Source organism: Tenrec ecaudatus, chromosome X (genome assembly GCF_050624435.1).
Source record: "Tenrec ecaudatus isolate mTenEca1 chromosome X, mTenEca1.hap1, whole genome shotgun sequence".
NCBI lineage: Eukaryota > Metazoa > Chordata > Mammalia > Afrosoricida > Tenrecidae > Tenrec > Tenrec ecaudatus.
The window spans coordinates 111,006,316-111,017,110 of record NC_134548.1 but is presented as its reverse complement, the minus strand read 5'-3'; the positions used below and the strand labels follow the sequence as shown (position 1 = coordinate 111,017,110).

At 40.8% G+C, this 10,795-nt stretch overlaps 1 pseudogene; it reads right to left on the bottom strand.

Moving 5' to 3' along the window:
• Nucleotides 1–2,421: 2,421 nt before the first annotated feature.
• On the bottom strand, nt 2,422–5,186 carry LOC142433639 (uncharacterized; annotated as a pseudogene).
• Nucleotides 5,187–10,795: the final 5,609 nt, after the last annotated feature.

Below are 10,795 nucleotides of genomic sequence, written 5' to 3'. Positions count from 1 at the left end.
TTTATGTTTTGCTTTTTTGTCCAATCAGATAATATCTGGCTTTCAATTGGTCTATGTGGACAATTTTCATTTAATGTAATTGCTGACACATTTATGTTTTAATCTCTCATCTTGCTATTTGTTTTCTTTAATGTATACTATGTTTCCACTTCTTTTTTTACTATCTTCTTTTGAATTATTTTTTTACATTTACTGTTCTTGGTTGACTTATTAGTTTTAGTTCATTTTGTGTTTATTGACTGTTTAATTTTTATAGTGTACATCTTTAATTATAGTCTATTTTCAAGTAACTTTGTACCCTATCACAGTTAAGGATATTGACATTGTACTTACATGAAGGGTCCCTTGTGGTACTGTGAGTTAGGCATTGTGCTGCTAACTACAAGAGCAGCGATTCAAATCCACCAGTCCTCTGTCATACAAACATGAGACAGCCTGCTCTTGTAAAGATTTACAATTTCAGAAACCTTAGATAGGGTTGCTATGCACTGGAACTTGCTGACAATGGGGTTATATTTGCATTACTTCTCTAATTGCCTTTATTCCATTATTCTCATACATTTATTTTTGCACACGTTTAGATTTCATACTACATTGCTATTTTGTTTGTTGAAGTTATCTTGTAAAGAAATAGTTTTAAATTGCTTTAAAGAACTTTATTTCCTCACATTTTGGTACCAAGGCTGACTTTAATATTTCCTTTCCATTACTTGTTTTATGATATTTTATTTGATGTGTGCATTGGGCTGAATATGTCCCCTGAAAAGATACGTTCAAGCCCTAAACACTGTTGCCTATAAATATAAACTTATTGCAAATAAGGCCTTTGCAGACATAATTAATATGTGAATTAAAATGATGTCATAGTAGATTAAGGTGGGCCCTAAACCCAGGAACTGGTATCCTTATAAAATGAGTGTATAGATAGATAGATAGATAGATAGATAGATAGATAGATAGATAGATAGATAGATGGATGGATAGATAGACGCAATTGTAGTAATGCATCTAAGGTGAAAGAATGCCAAGAATGGGAGCCACTCAAAGCAAAGGAGAGGCAAAGAAAGATTTTTTTGCTTAGATCTTTCAGGTTTACGGTACTCTGCCAACACCTTGATTTCAGACTTGGACCTTTTTAGCTGTAAGAGAATAAATATCTGTTGTTTTATGAAGCACCATTTAAGTAGCGATACTCTAATAATCACCAGTCTGGGTAGATATGTGAAACCAGGAAGACAAAATCTGGCAGGAATTTCCAGGGAAATAATTTAGTCTAAGAACAAAAGGATCAAGTAGATAACATATCGAAAAAATATTTTACCTTTGGCCTATTCCCACCCTGAATCTGAAAAAATGGCTGTATGCAACATATATAAATCAACAACATCAAAAAAGACAGAAAGTACTATTTAGGTAAAAAATATGAAAGCCATCAAGGGCCCAAGTATCTCACAAGTGTTACCCATTTGGTTCAGTATACCTCTAATGTGAAATCAAGGGCTTAATTCACAGATCCATACACAACATATGGTGAGGATGGAAGGCGTTTAACTCACTGGGGACTCCAAGAAAATCAACAGAACTTTATCACCCTGAGGACACCAGCTTATCATCAGTACAGTAAGCCTTTAGAGGGCATGGGCTTCATGAGAAGGCACACAGTATTCAGAAGATCCGACAGTTCATAGGGTAGGATGGCACTCACCCCTCAGCTATTTGGACTTATTCCTGAGTGTTTGATGGGGAGACAGTAGGAGCCAGCCCAACACAGTTCACACATTCAGCACCTCATCTGATCCACTTGACAGTCATAGAAGGCAAGTATTATTCACATTTTACAGATGACAAGACTGAGACTTCCAGTGATGAATCTGTAATAACTGTTGGGCAGATTCTTTCTAAAAGTCCCAGAAATAAGTGATGTGAGTTTTCCATACCATTTTACACCCTGGAAAGAATAATTTTAAGTATGCACACTGCCTCCACAAGTTCAGTGGACAGCTATTTGCTTTTTATGTATTTTAATCTTATTTTTAAAAGAATATTTCATTATATTCTTTATGGCAGAGATCATCTATATTCTTTGGGGGAAATGGATAAATGAGAGAAAGAAAAAGAGAAACAAAACTCACAATTTTACAACCAAGATTAACCTTTTAGGGGACAAAACTCTGCTCTCCCTATGCAAAGATATCTATATAAATTTGTGTTCTTTTTCAAAAATGGATTAAGTAGAAGACTAGCACACTTTAAGAAACACTGACACTGCCTATGTTATGTGCTGCTTTATTTTTCCAATGAATCATAAACATCTCTTCCACGTGAGTGAAAAACTCCTACTGACACACAGAACACTGCAGTGGAGTCCAAAGCTGCTGGTAACAAGAGTGACACCTAAAGCAAGGTAAGTATCAGCACAGGTTAGAGCACAGAGCTTGCCAGATGCCTACCAGGCTCTTGCAAGCATAAAGAAGGACTGGCAATGTTGCCATCAGTCAAAACAGACTTGAAATCCAAAGGCACTACAGAGAAGGCGTGTCCTGAGTTCTTTGGTGGGAACTGAGCTGCACTTCTGATCGCCCCTGAGCACCTTGGGTAGAAACGATTCTGGAAACATTTTTGCATTCTTATAAAGGCCCGCAATTTCTGTCTGTTTTTTTTCCCCACCTCATCTTCCACAATTACCATCTCCTCAAATTCTCTTATCATCTCCTCTTTACGTCAACATATCGTGGATGGCTTCCTTAGATTCCTTAAGGTTCTCGGCCAGCCCTCTTTTGTTTTCTCTCTTTGCTTTTCTGGGAACATCATCCTCAGTTAGACGCTTGGCTGCAGGCCTTGTGCTGCTCTCTGGCTTACCATCTTCTTTTGGCTTCTCTTCATCCTCTGCCTTTCTCAGTCCCTCGCCCTCTGTTTTTCCACGTCCCTCACCTTCTGGCTCTCCATGATCCTTTGGCATTTCCTCATTTTCTTTTCCCTTAATTTTCATCTTTCCCTCATCTCTGATTTTTTTCCTTGTCTTCTGGAATACCAGATACTTCGACTTTGTCCTTAATCTGTGGCTGTTCTTCACTCTCCATCTTCCCTTGCTCTTCAGGCTTGTCTTCATTTTCACTGTAGAATTTTTCCTTGTTGAGATTCTCCACCTTTTCCTGTCATAGGGGATGGGGCTTGGGGGGTGGGCGGTGGGCAGTGAGAAGGGAAGAGACAGGGAGACTAAGGACATCCTAGTGGAAGCACAGTTTAGGGTAGTACTTGCATCGCTCTCTTGCCAGAGTTCATCTAACCTGGGCAGGCTTCCAAATATTCTGTCTTCTTCTTTTTTTAAAAAAAAAAAGCATTTTACTGGGGCCACTTACAGCTCTTATCACAATCCATACATACATCCATTGTGTCAAGCACATTTGCACATGTTTCCATCATCAGTTTCAAAATATTTTCTTTCTGCTTGATCCCTTAATATCCAGCTCCTCATTTCCCCCTCCCCACCTTCCCTCCCTCATGAACACTTGAAAATCTATAAATTACACTCCCCATGTCTTACACCAACTGCTGTGTTCCTATACTCACTTTTCTGTTGTCCATCCTCCTAGGAAGGGGTTATATGCAAACCATTGTGATTGGTTACCCCTTTCTCCCCACACCTTCTCCTCCTGGTATCTCTCTATTCTCATTATTGGTCCTGAAGGGTTGATCTGTTCTGGATTCCCTGTGTTTCCAGCTCTTATCTGTAGTAGTGTACATGCTCTGATCTTAAAGGTTTGAAGATAAACAAGTGGCCATCTAGCTGAGAAGCAACAAAGCCCACATGGAAGAAGCACACCAGTCTGTGTGATCATGAGGTGTTGATTGGATCAGGTATCAGGCATTAAAAATGCAGAACAAAAAATCATATCTATGTGAATGAGGGGGAGGTGTAGAATGGAGACTCAAAGCTCTTCTGTACACATTTGGACATTCCCTTACAGAAGGGTCACAAGGAAGAGACGAGTCAGTGAGGGTGCGGTATAGCACCGACGAAACATAGAGCTTTCCTCTAGTTCTTTAAGGCTTCTGCCTCCCCTCCCCTATCATGACCGCAAATATGTCTTCTATCCATCCCTGACCACCACCTTCATTCCTTCCAGTCATTTGAGGCCACTTGTTCCTAGGCAGGCTCTATTACCAGCCCCACTCCACTGTCAAGGTTATGTATGTATGTATGTATGTATGTGTTGGGGGTGGGGTCCCTATATTCTGCTCAACCTGTGCCCTTCACACTACCCATAGCCCTTTGTCTACGCCTTCCTCCACCCACACCCAGTGGCAACCCACCAGACCTGTACAGCTGTCTGAACAGCTTTGTCTTCCTTTTATAGCCTCACAGAGCCTGGATGCAAACGATGCACAGACCTGCAGCCACAGGAGACAGTTCCTTTCCTGAATCATTGCCTCCGTGCTCAAGGACTCAGTCTCTCACCTCCCAACTGCCATTTGTTTCTAGGCCTCAGGCATCACACAAGGACGCTTTCCAAAATTGGTTTTCAAAGTTTCCCTCTCCTGGAGGCTCCCTGTCCCTGTCCCATCCCTCCCTCCAAAGGCCAATCCTCCATGGTACAGAAACCAGGGTGAGAGGTTATTTCCAGAATCCGTATGTCTTGTGCTTGAGGTAGCACTACACCCTCCGCCTGCCCCCAGCCTCCCATTCCTGACTCTTAAGGGGATATGGAGATTGCAGAGGGGGATCCAGAAAGCAGACCGCACATCACAGGAGATCCTCCCCCACAGGTGCTCTCCTGCAGATGTTCTGCATCCAATCCCCTCCCTCCCCACACTGTGTGCTCCCTGTCCACTTCTCCCACCCCACCCAGGTGCTTCAGGACCCTTCCTCTCTCCCACCTCCACCTCCTGTTCTGAAAACCCAATCACCCCCTTATATCCGTCTAGGTCTTCCAGCAGTGCTCATCACACACACCCTCCCCCCCCCCCCCCCCGCCCTCACACACACACCGCGCCCTTTCTCCCGCAGCCACTGTAGTCTGTTTCTATCCTGTACTGCCGGTGCTGGACTGGAGTTCTACGAGGGTTGGCTCACAGGCGCGGGGTCTAGTGTCCACATCCATGCCAGATCTGTCACGTGGGTGCCTCGCGTCTCCTGTAGCTAGCACCCCTGCCCCCAGTTGTACCCACCTTACCTCCACCCCCATACTGGAATGATCCACAGAGCAGAGGGAGCTTAGGAGTTTTGCGCTGAGAAGGTGAAAAGGAGGAGGAGGTGCTGCTTGATCCCAGGTGCTTTATCTGGCCCTTCTCAAGTCTTAGCACAGAAGACCTGCCGGACACCCCTCATTTCTGAGTATGGCAGCTGAACACCAGAGACCTGGTTTAGCCAGGGTCACTCAGCTCTTGAGCGCCACAGCCTGATTTAAAGGGCCGACCTGCTGGACTCCAGAGCTCTAGTGGTGGCTCGTGTCAGGAAGCTGTGCTGAGACCTGGGGGCACTGGTGGGGTCCAGCCTTCCTTCTCAGCCCATGTGTTTCCCCGCCTCCCAGCTGGGTTTCTGTCACTTACCTCTGAGGACCCCTGACTCCCAAATAGACACCCCCAGGTTGTTCCCCTCCCCTGAGTCTCTTAGTCACTTGGACATCGTTACCTCGAAAAGTCCCTGAGAGACTCCAATGTCCCCATAACGCAAACTGGTTTCACCAGCTTGCCCCTCTAGTCTTTCATTGGCTGTACTCTACAATATCAACTATTATTCAAACAGTTGAACTGTTTTCTTCTCGAGAGAATGTCAGACAGCTGAGAAAAAAACACATCAGAATATTTTTAAATATGGGCCTCAGAAGTACTGATTAAAGATAATCTTTGGTGGGTGAAGGGAGACGTCAGACAGTGTGAGATATGACAAAATAATAATTTATAAATTATCAAGGGTTCATGAAGGAGGGGGGAGCAGGGAGGGAGGGAAAAAGTGAGGAGCTGACGCCAGTGGCTTGAGTAGAGAACAGATGTTTGGAGAATGATGAGGGCAATGAATGTACAAATGTGCTTTACACATTGATGTATGTATGGATTATGTTAAGAGTTGTATGAGCCCCTAATAAAATGATTAAAAAAGATACTCTTTGATTCATAATACACTCTCAGTATGAACTATGTTGGTTTCTTCTTAACTTTTTTTTATTCCTTCATACTCTTGAAAGATTGCTCAATCTGAGAACTAGAAACTTGCCAATTGATGCTATGATTGCCTCTGTGTAGTGTCACATATGAGTGAGTGAGTGAGTGTGTGTGTGTGTGTGTGTGTAATCCTTATGGAATTTTCCCATGAACTTTCAAAAGCTCCTTCAAATGTGCACACATGTGTGTATATGTATGTAAATTTGGGGGGAAAAGAGTAGCGCTTTCCTCCCCTCATTTTCCAGATGCATTCATTCATTTTAGGTCAGTGTTTAGGTCTGATGGAAAAGGAAACTGGAAGAATTCTTTAAGACTGTGACTCTTTTATTTATAGAGTATAATACATACAACCTATAATACAGACTAAGTTACACAGTCCATCGAGTCAGAAAACTGACAGACTCTGAGTAAACCACATCCAACCTCCCCACTCTTGGCTTTTCTTCTTTTTCCCAGGTACCCTCCCTCCCTCCTATCTCTTGGCTCTCTCCCTTTTCCCATCTCTGGCTTCATTATAGTCTTCAAAGTATTTTCCTTTAATATGATAACTATTTTCATATTTTTCCTTTACATTATTAGTGTCATGAAATATTTATTCATAAAAATGGACTAACTTTGCTGAGAATAGTATCTACTAATTTTGTTCATGTGATGAAGTGTATGACAATCTCATCTTTGATTTTTAGAGATGTAAATATTTCATTGTGTGTATGTAACAGACATTATCCATGCCTCCATGGATGGGCTTTTGAGGTGCTTCCATTTTTTTCTTTAGAAACACTTCTGCAATACACATGGGCATGCATATTTGTTTCTGTTTTGGTCTTTATTTCTTTGGGGTATGTACTTAGTAGAGAGATTGTAGGGTCATATGATATTTATATTCCCATTTGTGACTGTTGACATCTTCCCACATCCTCCTCAGTATTTTTTATTTTCTGGTTTTTGTTTGTTTTTAGAATTTTGCTAAGAGTGTAGGTAGGAGGTGGTACATCATCATTGTTTTAATTTGTATTTCTCTTACAGAATTCCTTCATAAGATTTCTGGTTGCCAGGATGTCATCTTTGGTGAAAATTCTGTTAGCACATACTGCCCATTTTTTGTTGAATTATCTATAAAAAGGTTTATTAAGGTGGTAGAGTGTATAGTTTTCTACAGATTTTTGAAATTATCCCTTTATCTCATATATAATTGCCAAAATTTTCCCCCAAAGTGTGGGCTCTTGTATACTCTTTTGATGATGTTTTTGCTGTATATAAATGTTATATTTAGAAGGTCCCACTGCTGTCGTTTGTTTTCTGTAATGTGGGTTTCTTTATTATTGTGTTTAGCAGTATATTTATGCCTTGTATTCGGACCCTTAAATTTGTCCCTATTATTTCATTAATGATTGATTTGGTTCTAGGATTTATATTTAGGTCTTTAATCCATCTTGAGAATTTTTTTGTACATGATGTAAGGTATGGATCCTCTTCCATTCATTCACTTTTTTTAGGGAGGACAATAAAATTTTATTTACCATATATGCATTATAGAAAAAGGAAGTGAGAGAAAAATAAATAAATAAAATAAAGGAAGTGAAAAATGGACTAATACACCATCAATTATGTCTGACCAATTCAAAAGGGTAGTAAAAGATGAACGGTGGTTTATTTCATTGAACAAAAAAGATAAACATTCATTGTAGCTTTCCCAAGCTCCCCCTTCCACTACATTCTGGAAGCATGTACACACCAACACCGCCAAAGGATTGGAAATCTCCACCCAAAGTGCACTTTTATTTTTCACTTTTTGTATTTTGTATTTTTATTTTTCATTTGTTCCTTCTTTCCTCTTACTTCCTCTTCCCGTGAAGCCCCCTGTACTGCAGATATAAGAACCTCCCAGACAGACCCTGGCAGTCCAGAAGATCCTGGCAGACTCAACAAAAGGTGTTTTTTTTTTTTTCAAAAACTAGTTTGTTTTTCTTATGCCCAGAAAGCACAAAGCTGCCCATGCCGACATGGCCATAGCAATAGAACTCCACACCCAGGCCCAAGTGAGCCTCAGCTTATTTTTTCCCCATTTCCATCCCTTCTCTTCACATTTAAATTTTCCTTCTATTTTTTCTTTTCTTTCTTATTTTGTCTTCTTCCTCCTCTATTTTCCATCCCCTTTCTCTTTCCTTTCTTTTCTCTCTCTCTCTCTAATATATATAATTATATATATGTATGTATATATGTATATATTTTGGTTGACTAGAAAAACAAATTCACAGACACTCGTATGTGCATAGGAAATATAATTATATTACAAAGGCAATTGAATATTGAGAAAATATCCTAGCCCAGTCCAGATAATGTCCATAGATCCAATATTAACCCATATGTCCTAAACCAATGTATAAAGTCCTCTTCATACTTACCAAACACATGCAATGTCACCAAATGCAGGAAGATCGCAGGCCAGTGGGTGGGAAGCCTTGTGTATCCAGTGACGTTGTAAACATTTCAATGCTGGCCAGGGTCTCCATGTGATTCCTCCAGCTCAGGGCAATGGCTGCCATCAGCCTGTCTCCAGGTGACTTGTCAAGGAAGATGTCTTCCAGGGACTGAGCAGAGAGAGTGTGTCTCCTCCCTCCAAGGAAGAATACCAGAGTTCCCAGAATTATCAGAAGGCCATGCCCACACCAAGGCTTCGTGGGCTATGGCCTGATTGACAGGCTAGACTCTGCCTCTTCATTCTTAATCCTCTCAAATTGACAAACAGTTATATAACTACCACCCCCTTTTCTCCTATTCTCCACCATAGGTTTCTGCTGCAATTAGACCTCTCCCTCATAACTCGACCAAGCCAACTACCCCTATATTACCCAGCAGCTCACAAACTAATAGCTGCACCACATGCCTTCAGAAAATAGCAGTTAACCACAGTACACCCAAAATACCAAGAAATTAAAAAAGCAAACCAATAACCACCACAAAACAATAGAGAACCCTGAAACAGAGGCCTTGGAACTATCTGAAATAGAATTCAAAAGAATGGCATTTAAGGGCATTCATGAGATGTGGGGAATGCTCCTGCGAACAATCAAATGAATCGAAATGTGTTTGTTAAAAAGACAGTCAGAAGATATTTTCTTGCTATTGATCCAATAGACCAGAATGGGGAAGAAAATGATAGCTTCTGTACATTTATATGTCTTGGTACTGAGGGGGACTCCCTTAAGTCAATCTTCCTTATCCTTTGCACCTTTCTGCTTCATCTATCTGTCTTACCTACTGGTAAACCATTCCTCCTTGTCTTCCCAGATTGTTAGGGAGACTGCTCAGAGCTACTGCCCTTCCCTGTCTTCTTGTTACTTCACCTTGGATGTTCAGTGAACAGAAAGTGAATGTGGGGTACTCAATATGGCATTAGAACTGTTTCGAGGCTTAGGATAAAACCACAGCTCTGGTTGAACTTCCTTTGGTTTTAGGCACTAAAACATTCCCACCTTCTGATCAGAAATTGAGGGTAGAAAACCAATGATCAACCTGGACTTCACTGAGCTGCTAGATGGTGATCATGACAGACTCTTTAAACTCACAATGCTGGTTTCCACTTGACATCATCTAATAATTCACCAAGACTTAGATGCAAGTGAGGTTTCCATCAAGCATTCCATAATGTTGACCAGAACTAGGTCCAAGCCATTCTCTTTCCTTTGTAAGTGAGTCACGTATCAGGACTGTTGTTGGTTATGGTTGTTTTACAAAGGCATGCACAAGTGAAGTTTTCTCTCTTTATTTTTGGTTCTTGTTTTTCTGCACATTTTTGGTATGGGTGATTTTATAGAGATCATAACTTGCATGAATGGTTTCTTAGTGGCATGGCAAGGAGAGTGTGGGGAAATGGGAGCTAATAGCAAGGAGTAGAGAAAGAAGAAATGGTTCTAAAATTGATTGTGATGATTGTCGGACTCTCCTTGATATGATTGAACTATTGAATTTTATGATGTGTGGATAATGTCCCAATAAAAATAAAAATGTTAGAGAGAGAGAGAGAGGGAGAGAGAACCTATATTTCAGCTTCTGTGCTACAGCTGGCCTGACCCCATAATCCTAGACTCTGATTTTCTTCAGCTGAGAAAGATATACCCAGGATTTTGTATCCTTATCTGTATCAAAGGGACTTGAGTCCTAATGTGTGGGCCCTAGAAAACAGGGCCTCTTTTCTGACTTCATTTTGCAGTTCAGGTCTCCTCAAGACTGAGGGGGTTTGTTGCTTCAGAAATTCCTGCTTGACTATGCAAGAGAATTGCCTTGGGCAAAGTTCTGCTCTAATCCCAAGGTGGAGGAGAATTATCTCTTTTCCAGCATCCCCTCTTTATTATTATTAATATTATTTTTATATTTTTGATTGGACTTGTCAAAGTTTGTTGCCAGGATTAGGTTAATTTATCAAGAGAAATAATTACTCGGATCAGATAGAGTGGCAAAAGTGGAGATTTTTATTAGTGACTCCAGAGAGAAACTGTGACCTGAAGGCTTTGGGAGTTATATCAAATTATGGTTGACATTGTAAAGAAAGGGAATTCCAGAACTCTAAATATAGTTAGTGGACTATGCCAATGTCAAATCTCCATTTGTGGTATTGTACTGTACTTATACA